The 22,883-nt window shown below is 34.4% G+C and overlaps 1 protein-coding gene across 2 annotated transcripts in view; it reads right to left on the bottom strand.

The window, feature by feature from the left end:
• LOC108118153 (irregular chiasm C-roughest protein) overlaps positions 1-22,002 on the bottom strand; it is a 40,838-nt gene extending 18,836 nt beyond the window's left edge. Inside the window, exons 1-2 of one of the 2 annotated variants that reach the window (XM_017230711.2) lie at positions 20,655-22,002; positions 11,600-11,822 (exon numbers count right to left, since the gene is read on the bottom strand). The gene's annotated coding sequence lies outside the window, so the exon portion shown is untranslated. The remainder of the gene's footprint in view (positions 1-11,599; positions 11,823-20,654) is intronic. The other variant, XM_017230710.2, reaches the window with a different exon arrangement.
• Positions 22,003-22,883: the final 881 nt, after the last annotated feature.

Genomic DNA, 22,883 nt, shown 5'->3' with positions numbered 1-22,883 from the left:
TATATAAGCAGTAAATAAGCTTAAAAGCCGCGTGGGCGGGCTACAGCTTCTGTTTGGTACTTTTGGCTACAGTAAAAACTGGCTAAAACTAAACATGGAGATATATTTGGGCTTAAATTCTGAATTTAATGGGATATATACTTTTCAGTGTACTTTCTTTAAGCTCCACATTAATTCTGTATTTAAAATTTATTTCTTTTTCAATATATAAGTTTTGATTTTACTTTCTAATACACTAGCTGGAATATTGACTGTACTTATTGTTTGGCTGTTTTCGAAATTTATGCGCCTTGATTCTTCACACATGCGAAAAACCTCTCACATCGCCGCCAGTACACTTTACATTTCAAACTGTTGGCAATTGCAGAACGAACAAAAAAGAAAGAAAGAAAAAAAAGACCCTGAAACCCTGAAAAATCAAACAAAAAAATATAAAAGAAATGGAAGGAAAAGAGGAAAAGTACTTTTTTCCATGTTGTAAATTTCATTTTAAAGTCGCAGCGCGAAAAGTTTGGCAGCCTCGATGGACTCGGGGAAAAGAAAATCACAATGCCCCTTCGCCACGGAGTCCTCGCATTTACCAACACTCCCCGTTTTTCCAACAAGACTTTTCATCTTCATCTTACCCTTGATTTTTATGGCTTTGCTCTCTTTCTGTTTGAGTTTTGTTTAAGTGTAGGTTTTTTTTTTTTATTTATTTATTTTTTTTGTGGATTCGTGTGGGAGTGTTCTCTTCGCTACCCCATCTTAACATTCGGTTTTTTTTTTTGAGTACATATATGTTTGAGTTTTGTTTCAACAATTTATTCAAATTGAGTTTCGCAGACTGCCGGCCATAACTCAAAGCCAAGTTTCTTTTGGTTGCGAAATAAATATTTCCCGCTTTGGTCCTTTCACTTTCATTTCTCTTTCTCTCCCTCTTGAAATTACTCCCGATTTTCGTTCCCTCTAAGCAGGTGTTGATGGCTCCATTTTGATGGAGCAGCAGCTAAGCGGAAGCCGCAAAAGTGCGTGAGTCATAAAAATAAATTCTAGGCCCAGAAACGAAAAAAAAAGCCAAAACTGAACAAAAATAACCAAGAGAGAGCACAAATGAAAGGAAAATAGCAGGAACAAAAGGAAAAAGTTTGTCAGGAACTTTGAATTATTCGCGTTTGGCAGTCAATCAGTGATGTTGGGAAAATTTGGCTTAATGTAATGTGTGGATTCTGGTTGGACTTAAAGGGAATTTATATGGGTCAGGATCAGGAAGAAAATAAACTCAAATTTAGGGTAAAATTTAAAAAATAAAAAAGAATTTTTTGAATAATTTTTGAATACAATACAGAAATTATGGTAAAACCCACAATGCGAGAACAATTAAATATTGATACACCGGCAGTATGAATTTTATAAAGCATTTTATTGCAATTTTTCTAAACGTCTTTTGCCCTCATTTCTCGTGCATGTTCAACTACTTTTTATCTACAAAAAATTCGTTCTTTTCCGCATTTTTCTATCCTGGCTGCTGGCTCATTTGTCACATGAACTCACATGGAGCCGGAGTCCTGGATATATAACCATAACCCTTGACCAACTTGCTCCACAGAAAAGTTCAGACTTATCATTACGAAAGACACTGAGAATAAAATTCGGCTGAGTAAAAAGTATTTAACAAGTTTTATGAGGCTGTTTTTAAAGACAAATGTTATTGTTATTATTTAGTTACTGATATATAAATATATTCAAATTATTCCATATATAGTTTACAGTTTTGTATAATCGCTAGCTATTGCTATAAAATATTTTTCTCAGTCTTTCTCAGCGGAGACGAGGACACCCACCAGCTGAGATCTGAATTCGAGTAACAGTTAGGAGTTAGGAGTTAAGAGCTGAGAATCATTGGCTGAGCAGGAAGGACACGTCCTGGACTCAGCTGGGTTAGCGATTCTTTCTACACATCACGTGTAGGTTAAGCAGACTTTGGAGCGGGTCCTGTTCGTGGGTTAAGAGAGGGCGGGGCAATAAAACGTGGCCAAGTCTAAAACCGAACAAAAGGCAAAAATTCCTCACCGTTTTTAGACGGTTTTTTTTTTTTCTTCTCTCACTTCTTGCCTCTGTATCAATGCGATTTATGCAGGAATCCTAAAACCTCCAACATTTCCCCCCCGCCTCCTTGAAACTCTAGTACATGCATAAGTTGCTGCAGCAAAATGTCGCGATAAAAACGAAAAGGAAACGAGCCAGAAATATATATATATATATATAAAACGGCTAGGAAAAATCACATGTATTAAAAAAAGTATTTGAAGTAGAAATACCCTTGCTTGAGTTTTTAATCCTTGACAAAGTCAACTTGTCGAATGAAATTGATAGCAATCTATTGCCTATCAATTACCTATTTAATAATATACCTTTCTATATTGTATAAATATTTCCTTTACATATTTCTTAGTGTATATCTCTTCGAAATCCTCTTTAAAAAAGGGTATCCACTAAGCTATAGTAAAAAGATGGACAAAATCAACCAAGAAAATGCAAAATAAATTGGCAGCTACCTTTGGCATGCCCAGGCTTTTCCCCAGCCCATTTTTATCCCCCCTCAAACCCATCCATTTTTCTTGCTTTCTCGCAGATTTGCTGTTGCATATTTGAATGCCGCAGGGCAGAAGAAAGGAGCAAAAAAGAAAACAGGGGAAAAATCCAGAAGAAAGAGAAAAATCTGCGACAATTTTGTCTCATTGTCGATTGTCTCTGGCTGAGCCACAAAAATTCTTGGCAGCATTTTCGGTCTTGTTTCTATTTTTCTTGGCTCCTTTTTCTTATTTTTTTTTTTTTACTAGAAAACAGAAATTCCTGTCAATTGCCGGAAAGCCATTAATCAAAGAGGCGTGATTAAAAGGAAAGCCGTAGGAAAACCGTGGCCAGCCTGTATTCAAATTGGGCAGAAAACCATTTTGAATAATTATGACAATTTGAAAAGTTTTCGATTTCTGTTGACATAGTAGGCCAAAGTAAAGTTGGTCCGAAAAATAAATAACTTAATTAATTGAACAGAAGTGTTGAAGTAAGTTAAGTTAGTTAAAGGCGTTATAAAACATAAAAAACAGTGAGAAAATGTAGGGAAATTTTGGATAAAGTAAAAATTGTTATACCTATTTTAATAATAAATATTTCTTTCAGAATGTTAAAAGTTTTTTTTCTTTCAAAAATAGACAAAAAGGGGAATAAATTCAGAAAGAACTGTAGTATTAGCCAGAAAATGTAGACGCGAAAGGCGTTCAGAACTGAAAAGAAAACTTTATGATTTTAAGCTAATTAAGTGTTTAATAATCATTGATAAATTGAAATCCCCGCTGGGTGATTGACATAATAAATTACTAAAATTCCGTTTTATTTGGTTAATTCGAATTTCTGTTTGCCAGTTAATGGAATTATTTTTGTAGCCTTAGGGGTTCCGATTATTTGCCATTTGACTATTGCTATTTCGGCAATAAGAGCAGAATTTGTAATAAATTATTAATAACCAACCAGATGAATGAAAAGCTGCTGTACAAAATGGCCGACAAGGTCACGCTTGTTTTTTTTTTTTTCTCTTCTGTTCTGTTTGACCTCTGCACACTTTATTTATTTATCTTTTGTTTTGTTTTTTTTTTTTCTCTATATATTTTTCGTTTGGCCCTCAATTTGGCAATCAATTTGGATTTGGATTTCGATGGTTTTTTTTTTTTTGTTTTGTTTTTGGTCGTTTGTTTTCGGTAGCCGGCGATTATAATCAATTGCCACGCCCACTTAATTAAATGGCCCCACGACTAATAGGCACTTGCCAATTGGAATGGGTTAAGTGTCTGGCTGGAGGGTGTTTTGTGGGTGGTTTAAGGTGGCGGTCTGTAGTATGTATTGAGTGTATACCAGTAGGTGGGTGGGTGGTGGTGGTGACCTGACCTGATTGAGAACTCGATTCCAATGCATTTGCTAGCAGATAAGCCGCTTAGCCTACCTCAACATTTTCGGCGGCGGGGGCACGGGCACAGTCAAGGCCAGTGCATTAGTGCAACTCGACTGCCTCGAGATATAATTTTTGATAAAATCTTGGTCAAATTGTGATCTTTGGAATGTGTTTTTTTTTCAAAAGTTATATTTCAGTTAATAATATTTAATTAAAAAAAAACGTAAAATTTACGATACTACAGAACGATTTATACCTAATTTCATTCCTTCTGTTTAAAATTAAATTATTTTTAGTGATGTTTTCTCATCTTTATTCCTTAGGTTGCTGCTGTTGGATTTTTCTAGTCAATAGCTCGACTGCCTCAACGCTTTTCCTACCATTTCCCGTTTCCCCGTCATCCCCTTTCTTTCCATCATTTTCCACTTCTCTTTTGCCGGGCTTTGTTCTCTGCAGCCGCTTTTCCTACTTCTTCTTGTTATTATTTGCGGTTTGCTGGGCAAAAACTTTGTGCCATCTCTTTCTCTCGACTTATACCTGTCTCTTTTCGTTTCACCTGTAATTTTTGCAACTTTCAATTAGGAAGGCATTAAGCCAGAAAGTGCTTCATTGGGATGCTGGATGGAAATGGAAATGGAAATGGAAAAAAAGGGGTTTTCCATGGCCAAAATGAAAAGCTGTCGCAGGAAAAAATATATAAAAATATAGAAGAAAACAGGAGAAAAATTCAGACAGCTAACATTTTTCTACACGAAATGAATTTGACTGAAGATGGCAAAAAAAAAATAAAGGAAACGAGGGGCCTGCGGTTTTCGGTTTATATATATATATATAACTATATATATTCTATCCCTAGTTGGTATATTTCGCAAGTTTTTTTTTTGCGTGCTTTACCTTTTTTTGTGGTGGGCATGGCTTGTTTTTAATTAAAAATGAATTCACCTCTTGCCGCATCTGTCTTCGAAACAAACTACAACAAAAAATATTTAGAGGGGGGTAAAATAAATTGGAAAATATATGGAAAACTTGCAGAAAAAGTGAATAAATTTAATGGAGGAGAATGGAAATTTTTTCCTAGACTTTTACCTGCTTTCCCAGGCTTATTGTGTGTGTTTTTTTTTCTGTCTCATTGAAAAATACTTTTGGGATAAAGAGGTTCGAATTTTTGAAATTACCTCTTCGTAAAATTACTTATTATTTAATTTATGCGTTGAATAAGGACTTAGAAAGGAAAAATAACTTTAATATTATTAATAACTCTTTAAAAAATTGTTTAAAAAATAAAAATAATTTATATATAATGTGAAAATCAAATTATATTATCTATTTTATACATTATACATTAAAATCCATTTCCCTTTCGTGTAAAAATACCATTAATTACCAAAGTACACTCACTTATCAGGTTTACATAGACCATTGAACGTACTTGAAATCTGTGTTTATCAACTCACCTGAAAATAGAGGGAAAAAAAAAGAAAATAAGTGTAAATAGGTTGAAAGTCAATGTTTTATAACTGATTTTTGTCAGCAATATTTTTTACTTTAGCCAATTTTTTTTTTATTTTTGTTTGATTTCTGTGTTATTGTATACTATCCATTTATTTGCTTAACAGAAAATGTTCGAAAAATAAACTAGAGACTGCAGTAAAAACAACAACAACAACAACAGTAACATCAAAGCAATTGACAAGCACCAATTACAACAACAAAATCAATTTAATTTGCATTTCTCGCCAATTGCAGATACACAAAATGAACAATTTTCGGCAAAAACTAAACGAAAAATAAAGAAGATATATAAATAAACACAAGAGAAATATTCGAAAATAAAGTTTATTGATAAAAGGGGAACAAAATTGAATAAATAAATTTTAGCAAAAAATAAAAAAAAAAAGCAGTTTATAAAAAGTTTTGTTGGCAAAAGAAATGTAAATGCTGATTTCTTTTTTTTGCGTAGCTCAATTATCCAATATTCTATGGCTGTATGACTGGATTTCCAGGGGCGTCCCAGCTTGGGGGTGGCAATGGGCGTGTCGTGTCTGATTTGACCTCGTTGGCAAAGTTAGCGGCAATAAGCGAAAAACTGATTACACTGCCGACGGCAGTAAACGCAATTGAAATTGATAGAGGCCCCTGGTCATGGGCGCGGTTGAAAGGGGGCTTCTGTTCTGTTCATGGACAAGCATGTACATATCTTTGGCGGGAAAGCGTTAAGGATTGGACACATTGAACGACAGACGAGGCCACATAGAACTCAGAAGAAATCTTTCATTTTGTTAAAAGCTATATACCAGTTTAAGATCGGAATTAATCATTATTTAGATATGTACTGTGAAAAAATGCAGCACTAATGCTTTCGTTCTTTTAAGAACCATTCGATTTTATTATAACATAAAAGTAATCCAAGTTATCGAAAACTTTTTCTGTTTAAATTGATTTTTAAAGCCGTTACTCGTAGAGTAATAGGGTATACTAGATTCGTTGAAAAGTATGTAAGAGATAAAAGGAAGCGTTTCCGACCGTCCGCATGAACGCTGGGATCTCAGGAACTATAAGAGATATGAAGTTGAGATTAACCATGAAGACTCTTGAGGTCCATGAGGTCCAAAAATGCGAAAATCTCGGGAAATATAAGAGATAGAAAGCTTAAGAATACGTATTTAACAGATGCCACTGCAACTTGCACCTAGTTTTCATCCGGCCACGCCCACTCTAACGCCCACAAGCCGCGGAAAACTGTGGCGTCCATAATATTATAGTGTATGTTTTTTCAAATCGGAACATTATTTTGCTATTTATGAAAAAGGTTAAGTTCTAGACCTCACATGGGCAGTGATGTCACTATCAGTTACTCAACATGCTTTCTCCGACAATAGATGGCGCCTTGTGAGTTTTAACCAGTAAAATTGTTTAAAACAGTAACGGGTACTCGACTAAAGCGTTTCCTCCTGTTTTTTCTCTTTTATTGAATTATTTTTTTAATGATTCTTAACCGTTAAAAATGTTATTGAAAACCAAATACGATATTTTATTGATTATTTAGATAACTTTGGCCATCGTTTATTCCGTTAATCGATATAGAAAATCGTTTAAATTATTGGCAATGCCAGAGAGAAGCATTTGTATTGAGCGCAACTCCTGATTTAAAAGGGCATATTGGCTTTGTGCTTTAATTGCCCCATGATTCATAAGCACACACACGCACACTTTCACTAATGCCCAACACATTAACAACTCGCAAACGCATACACATTCACATGCAATCCATACATATATATATATATGTATTTGCACATGTGTGTATAGATGAGCTGTGAATTATTACACGACACCGGGCGCATCTAATTAATAACAAAATTTTAATCGCCCAACGATAGCCGGGCATTAGCTGCCACTCCTCTCTCTTTTTTGTTAACGCCCTGTTTTCCACCACCCACCCTCTCTCTCTCTCTCAACCTGTGCCCACCAAAAAGGACCCTCGCAAATGTCGCTGATTATTATTGTTATTGTTATTAGCGCTTGGAAATTTATGTGCACAAATTTATTTGCTATGTCGGTACTCAAATTGAGCATAATTTTTCATTTAAGTGGAAATTAATATTTTTACGCCCTAATGCCAGGGGCCACGCCCCTCTTATATATATTGTTCTCCTGTATTTTTCCCTCCTTTTGCTAATTATGTCACGTCGTGTTTCGAAGGACGAAGAAGGAAAAAAAAAAACAATATTCGTTGAAGGGGGAAACAAAGAACAAAAAAAATGCGAAGAAAACGATTTTGATAAATATATTAATGGGCCAAGCAAATGGCTGTTTCTTACTCATACCATACCCTACTTCTACTCAATGCTTTTTCGTTATGAAATATTAATTTTGATAGATAGATAGATAGATATATATATATATATATACTCTTAAATATAAATTTCGTTTGGGGCGGCATGAAAGGAAATGACGGAATTTGTAGCACACTTTTTTGGACTGATTAGAGGATATTGAACAGGAAATTGAATGGAATTCGTTGTTGTTGTTGTTGTTGTTGGTCAGGTAAATGAATTTAAACGGAAATGTGAGGCGGGGCTGGGCTGGGGGAAGTCTCTTAGTGATTTCTGGGAAATTGTTGAAAGTGAGAAACCAATAAAGATTTAACAAGAAATTATTATATGAAATTGGAGGAAAGCTGCTTGGCATTTTAACAGCTCTAGTTTCATTTTATAAGTAGAAGTTAACTAAATCTGATTTACTTCCACTATTCTTTGTATCTTTGGGCAGTTTATTGAACTAAAGTGAGCAGTTCCCTAACATTTTGGCCCCTCTAGATCTCGATTGTGGGGCAGCATATGGTAACCCCTGTCACGCCTCCATTTAGCTCTAGATTTGACCATCTCCTCTGGTCTCCGAGACCAGACCACCTCCTATTTTCCATGACGATTTCCCGACCCTCAGAGAAACACATTGCTCATTGCCAGGGAGAGGCATAAATTTTCCTAAAAGAGAGAGAGATAGAATGAATAGCCAATCCTTGCCCTCTACCAACCTTCCAACCTCCATCACGTTTCCACCAGGCCATGTTGCTCTATTTGTCAGCTCGTGAAACAATCATAACAACCAAACCCCCCCCTAGGAATCGCATTTTGGCCCTTCTCTGTTCTTGGGTTGCAATGTTTTTTGGTTTTGCATGTAACAAGCCGGCTCCCTTTTCGTCATTTGGAGCTTCGATCCTGCCCAGTTGCATACATTTGTCATGCTATTTGGCCAGAACATCGTTAAACAGAGAGAAAATAGGGCCTTAAATAGGACATGGGTTTAAATACATATTCAAGTTTTTATTAGTTTCAAGGGAATTAATAAACTATTACTGTCAGGCATATTTTATTATATGTTTAGATAGCAATTGCTATGTTGTTTTTTCTCAGTGCATCGACATAACTTCCGCCCCTGGGGTGTTGTGTGTCTGTGTGAAAAATTCATTGAATCGTATGACAAGACAGAAAACGCATTGCCTTTCTTGTGGGCAAAAATAGTGGGTAAGGGCCTGGGTAAGGGGTATGTAAGGGATGGGTAATGATAACCAGGCCTAAAAACAGATAGTGGCGCAAACATTTCTGCTTACCAGACCGGCGATACCCAACCCTCCCCCACTCAGTTCACAGTGTTTTGTGCATTATTTTGTGGGAATATGGGGGGGAAGGGAAAAGGGAAGAACTAGCACTAAAATATTGCGTATACGCAATAGTGGTACAGAAGAGGTACTGTGTAAATATGGACGGCGAAAACTGGTTGGAAAAATGTTTTGAGAAAATCAGGGTGGGTGGTATGGGTATGGTGGTGGTGAACTAACGATGCCCCAGCCACGACTTTAAACATCCTTATCAGCTGCAACTAGAAAGCGACCAGAGAAAAGCAGTCACACAAAAATGCATACATTGTCGAAGGGGAGAAGAGGTTTTTGGAAAATCTGGGGTGTGTTGAGGGAGAATGGAGAAATGGCCAGGCGTACAAGTGGGCGGGAAATATATAGAAAGGGGGCGGCGGAGATAGTTTTGAATTTCATGAGTCCTCCGGGAGGCGGTGGCACTACTAATGGCTTCAGTCTGCTCTATTTTCGCAAAACTCCAATTATTAATGAGCATTCTGATATGTTGGGCATAGGAAAATTTTCCGTTTCCCACAAGGAAAATCAATGGGAAATGGAGAAAATGGCGAAAAGCAAAGCGAAATTCTAGAAAATCAAAAAAAGACTATAAATTGCAAGCAATTTTATGCTTTAAAAGATTAATTATTATTATTTTTATGGAAAAATAATATTTACAGATTTAAAATTTAACCCAGGGACTTAAAATAAATAAATATTTAAAATGTTTAAAAATAGTTTACTTCATTTAACAACTAACTTTTAATTTACACCTAAGAGATTTTTAAAATGCCAATAATATCTATCAAAAATACAGAAATTTTCTTATTTTTGTGACGGCCTTGGTAGTGGCTTTAATTTGAATAATCTACAAAATGCCACAATAGCAGCTCTCCCACACACACGACGTGTGTAAATCAAAAGTATCGGCTCGGCATATTTAACTTTTCCAGCTTGGCAGCTTTTCAAGTGGAATCAACCGCAGACAAAGACGCCCACACACACACACACACACATACACGAGTAATCTTTTGATTAGCCAAGTTAAGACGAGGGCCACAATATGGAAAACCAGGCCGAAAGAAACTACGGCAACGGTTCGTTAGAGGATGGCTGAGAGGGGAAATCAAATGTGGAAAAACATCAAACGAAGTGCCAGTAACACCTGCAATATTTGCAACAATTTCCCCCCATTTAAAAGGCTTTAAAATGCCAACAATGTACAGTTGTTTACGCAATTGTAGGGCAACATCTGCTTAAAATATATAAAAAATGAAATTAAAAATACAAAGAAATAATATGGATATAATTTCAGTTTATAAAATATTTAAGGAAATTTTATATAAGTTAATTTTATAATTTTTAAATTAAAGTACTCCCAAATCTCTGGTCACAACTGTATGAGAATTTTCGGTTAGTTTCTTTGTCTTTAAGCTTTTCCCCGTAGTAGTTTTTCCTGTTCAGCAATTGTTTTTTGCACCTCAGCAACTTAAAAACCTAGCAAACAAAAAATTTGCACACGCATTTAAATTTTTTTTTTTATGCCAGCAACAGCAGCAGCCGCAGCAGCAGCAGCAACATGTACGTGGCAGCAACAAAGAAAGACGAGCTGGGGCGTCAATAATACGCACTTTGTTTCCACAGGCCGACTTGCCGCCACCCACTTTTTTGTAGCCCACTTTTAGGAGGACAAGCCAAATAAAAAAGAGAGCTAGTAATAAAGACACTGCGGGAAATTTTAGTGAAATAAAATCAAGGTATTTACAAAAATACGAAACAAATTGCAAAAAAGTTCAAATAATATTTTTTTTATATTTGAATTTTCTCATGTATCCCAAGCCAGTCGTTTTTTAAATTTAAATTTCTCTCAGTGTAGAGTAAAAAAAAAAATCAACATTTCGCGAAATGGTACGCTGATAAAAATGACAATTGATGGGCGTACGTGGGCTCATTGGGGCATGGGCAATTGCTCAGTTATGTTTTATGAGAAATGCTGGGCTGCTGGGGCGTAGTCCAAAGGGGGTGGGGCTTGAAAAAAAAAACAAAAAAACACGCCCATCAATTGCCACAGATTCGGAGATTTGATGGTTCAGAAAAAAACTACAGATAAAAGAAAGCGATGGGAAAAGCAAAAATAAAACTTTAAGATTGAGGACAAACCAGGCTGTCTTAAAGGGGCCTCAGAACTAGTTGTTTATGTAAAACAATTTAGGTGTTGGAAAAATCCAAATCATTTTCTTGCAACCACAAGAACATATTGTTTTTAAATATTATGCTGGCCTCAACAGTATTTTTGGCCTTTATAGATTTTATATTTTCTTAATAGCTTCACAAAGTATACGTGAAATGTCTTGTGTCCTTAATCCTGAATCCTGGTCAAGAGGACATTTTGCCCAATCAGCATTTTCCATTTTTCGCCTTGTCTGCTCAAATTTCCAAATATATACATATATATATATATATATTATATATATGTTTATATACTCGTAAATACATATATAGCTCTTCCAATTGGCTCAAATTTTTGATTTGCTTACGTTTTTATTTACCAATTTTGTATTGTCTTTTTTTTTCGCGCATTTTGTATTCAGCTTGTCATTCATATTCGAGGCTCCTTTTTTTTGGCCGCTTGTTGTTGTCACTTTTGCTGTGGTAAGCGTTACGTGTCCTGCTTAACTAATCAGATATATGTAATACACACACACACATTCACACGACCAGGAGACAAAAGCGAAAAAAAAAAAGAAATAGGAAGAGCCCCTGAAATGGAATAAAATGAAATGAATTTCAGTTACTGTGCACAGAGAAAAAGCAATGTAAAATTTGACAATCGAAAGAAAGAAATTTAAAGATTTCATGTAAGCGCTTGCAAAATACTTGGAAAAATCATTTATTTGAAATTCTTTTTGGATTACTAACTTTATGAAGTGATAGTGATAGAGAGAGAGTAAGGTTTTATAAACTTTGTTTCCCCTTTTCTACAGTTTTCTTAATACTTTTTGTGGTTTGGTGTTTTTCTTTTTTTTTTTGGTTTTTCTCAGTGCATTCTGTGGCGTTGCATCTGTGCTCAATTGTGCGGATTGTCAATCGCATGCAATTTAAATAAATTGAGTGTTTTATTGGGTTTTCAATTTGATGCCCACCGCACAGAATTCCTCCGCCATTTTCCCCATTGTTCGTATTAATCATCGTCGATTGTGCGGTGGTGGTGGTGGTGGTGTTGGTGTTGGTGTTGGTTTTTCCAACGGTTGCCAAAAATTCACAAAACATGAAACGAAGTTAGAATAATTTTTTGGTGCCCCAAAAAATAATCAGCGTGCTATGTGTATGCCTGCAATTAATACCCGGCCATTAAAATCAATTTTTGTTGTTGTTGTTGTTGTTGTTGTTTTTTTTTAGTTTAGGCATTTGGAAAATTTGGTAAATATTGCAGGGAATGCAATTAGAGGCAAGGTGTTGAGGGATTGCTAATCGATTCAATTGCGGTCAAATCGAATTGGAATGCGAATAAAATAAATTTGCCTGTTACTATTTGGGTTTTCCCATGTTTTACTTTCTGTTTATGGAATGTTTTTAACATGAAGTACTTGATAATATCTTTAATTAAACTTCGTAAAAGGTTTCTTTTTGCTTTTTTATTAGCTAAATATATTATTTATTTAAATTCCTAACTACAAATATTGCAAAAGAAAAATCTGGTTATTGATTTTTTGCAATTAAAGTATTTAAAAAAAAATATTTATAAAAAAAAAGAATACATTTATATCTTTGTCGTGTATTTTTCCACCCCTAAATTATGTTAATTTCCTTAAAATGCAACCTGTTTGTGAAACTAAACTCGTTTTTTGTCACTCCCTCTCCTATTATCATTTGCTGTTTGTTTTTTTGTAGTAGCACTTTTTTATTCACTATTTTGTGGTAGAAAAATATGTTCAACATATAAATATACAAATTCATTAAAACGAAACAGCAGAGCGAATTAAAAGAAAGAGATAGCTCTTTTGGGAGGGGGGTAGCGAGTGTTGACACAGTGCTACTGTAAAAATTTCCATTTGTATTTAATTTTGTTCAAAAAAAAAACAAAAAAGAAAATCAAGAGAAAATGAAAAAAAAAAATGGATAAACGAGTGAGCGCTGACTTTTTTGTTGCATATAATAATACGGAGTAAATAAATGTTTTCGCAAATTTGTTAGTGCGGGTTGCCTTAATATTTTACACGAGTGCCCAGACGGCCATAAAAAGTTCGTAGTATCATTATAAATTTTTAACAATTGTGACAATTGTTGTTGCCAGGACAACGCACACACACACACACACACACACCATTGTGTCCTGCATCCTGTTTCACGTCCTTACACACAGCTGCAATTTTCACACGCTTGTTTGGGTTTAACAAAAGCAGCGGTGCCAGGAAAAAATACAAAAAAAATGATATATATATATATAAAAATAATCATCATTGCCAAGAGCTAAAGCAGGGCGAAAAAAAAAAAACTAATTTTAAATCTGTTTATCACCAGAATTTAAGTTGACATTTTTCTGGGCACATTGTGAAAATTAGTAAAGCTCATTACAAGAAATAAGTTGAAACGGTTGAATAACTTAAGTAAATATATTTAAGAAGAATTAAAGATAGAATTCAGAATTAAGAAAAATCCTTTCTGCATAATTTTTCCATGCGCCAAATGGTTTTCTATCTTCGATTTTTCTAGCTTCTTTCAATGACCTAATAAACATTTCCTTATCCTTTTTCTTTTTGTATGTTTTTTAATAGAAACCCATACACATTTCCTCACAAGTTGTGAAAAAATAAATAAAATTCAAGTTATAGACAAAGACAAAAATATATAAAAAGGAAAAACGAATGCAAAGAATTGATGCAGAATTCGAATAATTTTATGGCATATTTAAGTGTCTGCATAATTTGCTCTCGAAATGTTACCACTCTTACTACTCGTCTTTTTCTTTACCGGCTTAACCAACCATCTCTTTCTAGAGATGAGCACGTGTTATGCTTACGAAATGCCAATCGCATGTGAATCGACCGAAATTGCTTTCATTCTTATTGCATAAAACAACCTTCTGCTGACAAACTTAATATAAAATACGTTTTAGTGTCAGGCAGATTCGGTTGGAAAGTTCAATTTTTCCTCAAGTTTCCTATTTTTTGTGAAAAACTTCAATTCAGATGCAAAATTTATATATATAAAAATAAATATACATATAATATTTCTTGGATTTTATGATTTATTTTTATTTTCAAAAAAATATTTAAAGATTTTCGTATTTTTATATGCCATCTCTATTTTTGCGGTGGGCTTTTGCTGTGCAGTTTGGAAGCCTTCGTTCGCTTTTCCACCTCCCATTTTCCCATTTCATTTTTCCGTTTCTATGCCTGTGGGTTTTCCATAGTTTGGGTGTATATATGTGTGTGTGTGTGTGTGTGTGTGTGTATGTGTGTCGGTGTGCACATGACATGAAGCACAAAAGGTTCAACTGACTGTAAAACGCTTAAATTGATTTAAATGCAAAGTCGACCCGAGAGTCCGAGTTTGAGTCCGAAATGAATGAATGAACGAATGAATGAATGAGTGGAGTAAGTGATTGGATAGTCAACGGGTTGATCCTCCTTCTCCTCCTCCACCTCCTCCTCCTCCTCCCCCCTCGTGCACCGTTTTACCATTTTCCTAACCATTTTCTAGCTTTTGACTGGCTCTCGAGGCTATTTCACTTTTCGTTTTCCTTGACTAACTTTTATCAAAAATGCCAAAAAAAGCATCAAAGAGGAGCTGTGACTCATTTTGTATTTAGAGTTGTGTTGGAAAAATATATTTTTTTAATTTTTATATATTGAATTTGCCTTTAATTAATTTTATAATAATTTAATATATTTTTATACAGAGAGCAAAACTAAAACAGTTTTAAAGATTGCAAATTACTAGATACTATAATTTTGTACACAACTGTATGAGGGTAAAACTTTTCCCGCACAACATGGCGAAAGAACCAAAAAAAAAACCAAAAAATGTAGCAAAATAATGTGGAAGGAAAGTTTGCTGCCTCTGCGTGAAGCTCAATGAGCTCAAAAATCTCTTTTTAATACTTGGGCATAACTAAATTAACAAAGCATAAGTACTAACTAAGCTGATGTGTGTGTGGGTGTGTGTGTGTGTGTGTGTGTGTGTTTGGGTGTGTGTGTGTGTTTGGCTTTATTTAACAATTTTAGGCAAATTAAATTTTGGCCAGCCTGCAAGCCAAAGAGCAATTTCCCAGCTACAAATGAGCAAGAATTTAGGGGAATGATGGGAGTGGCATTTTCGAGCCGATGTTTGTCTATCATACAAATATATAAAGTCAGCTTAGAGGGATCTGGATAGCTACCAAATTTAAGAAACATTTTAAATATTCAAATAACATTTTGATTTACTAAGAAGATTGTTTTTAATTCCTAAAAATACGACTTAAAAGCTTAGAGGGATCTACTAGATAAATATAAGATGCATTTTTGATTTCATTAAAATAACAAATATAAAAAAAATATTTGAATTTCTTTAGAGTTTTGTTTATTAGTTTCTCTATTTGACTTTTTCAATAATTTATTCACATCTTCTTCTATATGTTTTGTTAATCAAAATGTTTTATTTAAATACGCAAATGAAATGAAACAACTGTGTTGGTTTTTTTTTTATTTTTATGCTTATGATTGAATAGTCATATTATAAATATGATTTTCTGTACAAGTTTTTCCAACTTAATGGATAGTTTTCGTTGTGTGTGTTTTTTACCAAATCGAAAGAAAAAAACTAAAACAAAATGCGTTGCACAATAAGATGAGACAGGGACAGGCCAGGATGTCGGCAAATAAACGCTTGTAGGTTGTATAAAATTTTGTGTATGCAAATGAAGGTAAACAACAGAGAAACAGACAGGCGGCACAAAAAAAAAAAATATATATAAAAATATAAATAAAATATATATATATATATATATTTTGTTTTCCCTATTTTTTGTTTTTTGGGTGCTCTAATGTGAGGAGGTGAAGTGGACAAGGGCAGTCCTGAGTTCTGGCGGCTTCCTGGATGCGGTGTCACTCTGTTTAAGGCTGCCCCAGGACCCTTCAGGGAAAACGAAGGATGAGTGGCAAACTTCTTTTTCTGCCGGCCTTTTATATATATATATATATATATATATACACTTTGTTGCCCCTTGTTTTGTATTCCGTGACTCCTTCTCGTGACTGGGCCTATGAATTGAATTATTAAGCATGCTCTCTCGCTGCCAGGTCATTCAAATGCAGAAAGCGCCGGCAGCCAGCGACGCGATTTTCTGCTCAAATGGAGGCACAAACTTCAGACAAAAAAACAAAAAAGAAAAACACACACACACACATACACACATATACAAAAAATTACGAAAGAAAATCCTGGTGGAAAAAAACTGGGAAACATTTTCACAGCGGCAAAGTGAAATGAAAATGCTACCCCGGCAAATAAATGAAAATTAACCAAAGTGAGACGAACTCAACTCAATCGCAGCTCAAGTGAAGCCTCCCTTTTGTCTGTTGAAATAGGTTTAAATAATAATTAAGTCAAGTTGGTAAGGATATTTTTGTTTTAAAGGTGGGATAAGTTTGTTGTCAGTTCAACTATTAATTTTAAAAGTATATACATTTCATATTGTATGCCAGTTTTTAAAGAGTTTTATGGTTTTTATACCTTAATGAAGTCCTTAAGAGGATTTAAGCATATCAAAGGATGTTGTTTTTATATATTTCTAAGTTTCTATGTTTTAAATAATTGGAATAGTTTACAAATTGATAAAAGCAATTTAAAAACTCCATTAGGTTTTGAATATTTGGCTGCTATTAGCAAATGCCAAGGTTCTTGAAGAATGTGTGAAAATCAAAAGGGAATCAATTCGATTAAAGTGCACCATTCAGGGCAAAACGAAAAAAAAAGTATGCTATTTCATTCAATAAAAATCGATCGATTGCAAAAATGAAAAATGAAAAACTAAAAGAAAAACTGCAGTTTTGTCCACTTTCTCTAGAACTCTAGAATTTGACCAAAAACTTTGCCCTTTTCTCCTCCGACTTGGCCTGCATAGGCGTGGAAAAACAAGATGAAGATAAAGGCAAAAAAAAAAAAAAAAAAAGATGAGCAAGGCGGCCAAATGTATACAGAAAATAAAAATTAAAATTACAAACAAGGACACAGGAAACTTTTCTAATCTAAAAAAGCACAAAGGCAAAAGCGAAGCCAAACACCAAGGCTGGGCGTAAAGTGTAGGCCAAGTGCAAAATAAAATTATGGTATTAAATTTTCATGTCAATTACAAACGGCGACAGCCAACAACAGGGCAAAAGAAAAAAAAAAAAAAACAGCCTGGCGGAGTGGTTGAGTTGAGTAGATGGTGGGCGGAAAAGCCAAAAGCTGGTCATAATAAATGACCCCACCTCTCCCCCACCACTATGCGAAGAAGGAAATTTCCACACCCAATGAAAAGCAGGTGTCAAAAGCAAGTGGCGCACTTGCAATTACAACAAAAAGCAACAGCAAGAGCCGCAAAAAAGGCACGCAGAAATTTAAATGAAAACCGAAGAAAGTGCAGAAAATATGGCATACTTTTTGGGGCTGGGAAAAAATTAACTCGTAATTTTTCGAAATCCTCAGGGTTTCCTTGTATTAGGTTTTCACCAGCAATGTTAGTTTTATTTTTGTTTTTAGTTTTTATGTTTAATATTTCTTAAGGAGTTTTTTTTTACCTCTTTAACTTTTTGATTGAATTGAAGTAAATCGTTTTTAAAGATAATATTGCTTAATATTCTCCTTTACTTTATTTTATTATTCATTTTCACCTTTTTTGCATAAATACCAATCGACATTTGTTGGCTAACTTTTTAAATTACAAATCGTAAAGGTCGATTCCTCTCTTCTATTTTTTTCAAATCGTACTCTTTGGGTAAAGTTTGTGCGCTAGTTTCTGGTTTATATATATAAAAAAATATATATAAATATAAGTACCTATGTACTTGTGTGTTCTTTCACTTTTTTTTTTTCCGCCAAGAGCTTCTTTTTACTTTCCAAAGTAGGTAAACAAGTTTTCCCGTTTCCTCTACTCCATTTTGGCCACCTACTTTTGGCCAAAAACCAAGAGCTTCCAGCATTTTTTCGCATTGCCGTTTATTTCCCTTTTATTTTGTTGGCCAATTTCCGGTAATTCAGTTTTATGCAGCAAACTTTTCTATTTTTTCCTCCGCTTCGCTTTTCGCATCGCATTTATAAATAAATATGTTTTTTTTTTTGGCGGTATGTGGGTGGGTGGCTTGTTGGGTGTTTGTTCTTCTTCTTCTACTTTTTTTTTTTCTGTTACCCAAGGTCATTGAGATGTGTAAACTTTTGCCCATTTGCAGTTGGGCGAAAGCAACAAATGATGATGAACATTTTTATGGGGCAGCACAGTGCGTTTCACGTCGTGAAATCACTGGCAAGGGATCAGAGTTGAGAAGTCTGTGAAGTTGTGTGCACTTTTACGGATTCCATTTGCCATGGCGAACATTTTCTGGATTTATTGTTTTACTTTTGAACTCGGTTCATGTTTCTCTATTTTTTATTATTATTAAAAGTACATTTTTTCTACTCTGCTGATTATTACTTAATATTTTAACATTTTTTAAAGTGTATATAAAAAAGATAAAACTAAATTTTGTTTTATATTATAATAATATTTGTTATTTTGGACAAAACATAATGAACTGCACTGTAGACTTAACATCTCTACTGACTTTAAATTGACTTAGATAATTTTCACTTTCACAGCATCTCACACTGGCACGCCCACAACCGCTCACCACTTTTGCCTTACTCTTAATTTGATTAGAAAAGTTTCGACTTGAAAAAAAAAAAATCAAATATTTTATGACTTGAAGAACGCTAGAAAAAAATTTGAAACACCAGAACAAAAAAAAAAAAAAAGTCAAAAACGAGAAAGAGAGAAATATTTTTGGTCTGGTTTGTTGAGGTTTTCCACCCACATTTTCCCCGAATTTTCCACTCCTCGTTGCAGTCCCTGTCTCTTTGGTTCTCCCTATTACCCGTTCTTCTTCGTCAGTTGCTTTGTTGTGGTCTCCACTTGAAAAATTTGATTGGCAAACAAGATTTTTTTTTGTTTTTTTTTTTTTTTTTTGGTTGGTGTTTGTCATTTTTGGCAATTGGCTGAAAAGTTAATGGAGTGGGAAACTCAGTGGGGGTTTTTCACAGACTTTCGAGTGAATCGCTTGGAAACTACAATTAAATTATAAGAGAATCTAAACCAAATCAAATCCCCATCTGTCAGAGGGGGCACCACAAAGTCTTTGTCTCGGCAAATCCGTTAACCGGTCGTTTTTCTTTTTCTTTTACTCTTGGCCTTAGATCTTTCGGGAATGCAATATTATCTCACAGATATTAGACTCACAGTATTCGATTAAAAATCTAAGGATCTTAAACAGCGATTAAGAATATACAAAAATTTAGATCACCTAAGCGACAAGATCAAAGTGAATTTGTTCAGTTTGTGGGAGACCGGAATTTGGTGGTCATTCCATTAGCAAATTCCGGAAGTAAAATAAGTCCTCTCACCCCCGGCCAAAAAAAAAAAACGCCCACATACGGGTTTCTCATTTTTTTCTTCTTTTTTATGCCCCCACATTTATGACGTGGGCTCGTCTTCTAATTGACTTGAAACATTTTCACCATGTACTAACGCCGCATAACAAAAAAGGCAGACAAAGTTCCAAGTCATTTTGCATTGATTGATTGATTGATTGATTGATTGATGGATTGGCTGATGATTGGCCGGGCTTGGATTTCACTTGCACTCAAGCAGCACCAGAAGCAGCAGCAGCAGCAGCAGCCCCTTAAATGCAAGACAAACAAAATGGGGAAAAGCTCGGTGGGAAAATGGTATGAGAAGGAGGAGAAATAAAGCATAGCATACTTAGCTGCATCAAATATGAAGGAGAAACATTTTTCGGTCTCCAAGTAAAAGTCCTCGAGCCAAGCTCAGACCTCTTAACCCTTGCAAGACCCTCTGGGCTTTCTTTTAAGTTTACCTTTCGAACATAAAACAAACTTCCTCAAGAGCTTATTTAAAAATGAAAGAGAGTTCTCGCATGTTTAATATTAATACAAAAAAAAAGACCAAAAATGTTCTTAACTAAACTCACATCGTTTTATAATTTTGAACTTTTAAATTGATTTAGACACGGCTATTAGGTTTAAATTCAAAGGAAAATTAAAGCTTGAAGGCATTTTATTAAATGAAACATTTTTTTTTGTAAATATTATTGCTTTTTATATAAAGGAATTTTTAAAAGTTTTTTGGTTTCATAAAAAAACCCAAAGTGTTATTAGTTAAACATTTTTTTACTTAAAAGAAATCCGCAAATTTCAATAATTTAGTAGACTTTTATAGAAAATATTTTTAGAACAAAAACAAAACAAAACAAAACAAAAAAAAAACACCAAAAAACTTTGATAATTTAATACTTTCCATAACCCATTTAAGTTTAGTTCTTGGCCTTTTGCTTAAGTGCCTTAAATACAACTTACCATAAAGGAAAATGTCCGGGGAAAATGTGGAAAGTTGTTCACTGCTGCTGTATTTTCTTGACTTGACTTTTTATTTTGTATATATATATATATATATATATATATATGTATCTATATATTTTTTGTGGTCCTGCGACGTGTTTTTTGTTGTGGCCAAGTGGATATCGTGTTTGGCCTTGGAGGCGTTGCTATTCCCCCCACAAAAAAAAAGAAAACGGGTTTATGTCGCCAACTTCTACTTCTATAAATTGCTTTTCTTTCTTTTTATTTTTTTTTTTTTTAGTTTTTTTTTGTATTTTGTTGCAGGTGCAACTTGCCTCGGATGCTGAATGAATTGGTTGAGATTTTTTCTCCTTTTTTTTTTTTTGTTGCAGACCGGTTGCACAGGAAGTTGGCCAACACACACGCAAAAAAAAAAAAACACAGACACACACAACTATTTTTTTTTTTTTTTGGATATTAAGAGATTTTTTTTTTAGGATTTTCGAAGATTTTCTTGTTATATATTTTTTAAAGATTTTTTTTGAAGATTTTTTGACATGGTTTTTCTTGACTTTATTTATTGGTTTAATGCTAGGAACAAACACAGATTGCACTTTCAAAAAATTTGATTGCTGATATTTTTGCGGGAATTATTATGATGTGTTTTTTTTTTTAATATTTAAAATTGGTGTTTGTTGGTTTGTTGGTTATTATAATTTTTTTTTTGTTGCTTTTGTTTTGTTTGCTGTTGTATTTATGATTTCTTGTTGTTGTTGCGGGCGTCGCACAACCGAGTTGCTCGACTGTCTGCTGACACGGCGGAACACGTACTAAAAACTTGTTATAGGAAAATCGCTCTTTGGCCGTCGACGTTGTGTGCCGCCTCTGCCGACGTTAACAGAGGCACACGCGCATGCAAAAACAATGTCAAAAGCAGAATGGAGGGTGGGGGCATGAGAAAACTGTTCCCGTTTTTGAAGGCCCCAATATACCAACTGCTGCTATATTCCCCTGTTCTCCACCGCCCGTCTGTTCAATGTGGGAAAGTGTTCTCAAAATGCAGAGTTCGCGTGCCGTTTGTTCTGCTGCGTTCTGCTAAAAATAAAAATAACCGAGCGTTGCTTCCTCTCTTTCGCTCTGCCATATACCCAGAACCCATCTCTTTCGATTGCTCTGTTAGCATTTGGTACTAAATTTAAACGACATAAAACGAAGGGAGCTTCGTGTACGAGAAATCCAGGTCGTTGGCTGTCGTTCGGTTCGGTTCTTAATGTTAAGGATATAACAGTTCTGTTTTTGGTAACAGCTCTGCATTTTCGTATATGCGGAGATACGAAGATATCGGTGGGGCTTAAGTGATATTATAGCCCGGCATAAATTAGCCATCGGGCCCCGACGCACTAAAATCTTGATTGGTGGCCGGCAGATGCAGCTCCAAAAGAAAAAAAGAAATAAGAAGAAAAAAAAAAAAAAAAAGCGGAAGTGCCACACAAAAGTGACAGGAGCAACAGCATGCCCCACATCAAAAAATATATATGTATATTTCTTTTTTTTTATGCAGACATCAGGGTTTTAAATTCTACAAAATTATTTATTATTTATTAAAGTTTAAATGGATATTTTGACGTATTTAATTTAATATCAAGATAATATAAAAAATACTTAGAAGAATTAATAAAAATTAAAAACAGGCAAAAGTTCTGTTTCTTAAAATTAAAAATCATTACATTTTTGTTAATTAAAGGGAAATTTAATACCAATTAAATTATATAAAATTAAAAGAAAAAGATCATCTTTCAGTCATTAAAATTGTCATATTAATATTGATTATTTAAGGATTATTATTATATAGGCAATACTATTAACATGAACACATCTGTAAATAGGTGTAGTCATATAGGCATCTTCTTGTCCGGGAAAAGTGTTATATGGGAAGGCGAACTCTTGACATTGATAAGGCAAACTGGCATTAAGAGTCCCACTGCCAATTCCATTTCCATCGGTGAATGGGTCACCCAAATGAAGAATAACAATGGGAGTTGGAAAATTGTTTTTTTGCCTTTCAAATAAATAATATTAAAAAATTAAAAGAATTTTTGAAAAATCATTTTCTCTATTTTGCATTAAAAAATGTATTTTATTTTCGTATAAACTTTAAAGTTATATATTAATTTCTGCCTTTGGCATCATGGTTTTACGCCACGGTTCTCACTGCGATCTCGTGACAAAGCACTTGAGAATCGTTAT

This window comes from Drosophila eugracilis, unplaced genomic scaffold, assembly GCF_018153835.1.
Source record: "Drosophila eugracilis isolate 14026-0451.02 unplaced genomic scaffold, ASM1815383v1 contig_2161, whole genome shotgun sequence".
NCBI classification, from domain to species: domain Eukaryota; kingdom Metazoa; phylum Arthropoda; class Insecta; order Diptera; family Drosophilidae; genus Drosophila; species Drosophila eugracilis.
The sequence above is the reverse complement of the archived record's forward strand: the minus strand, read 5'-3'. Positions and strand labels throughout refer to the sequence as shown.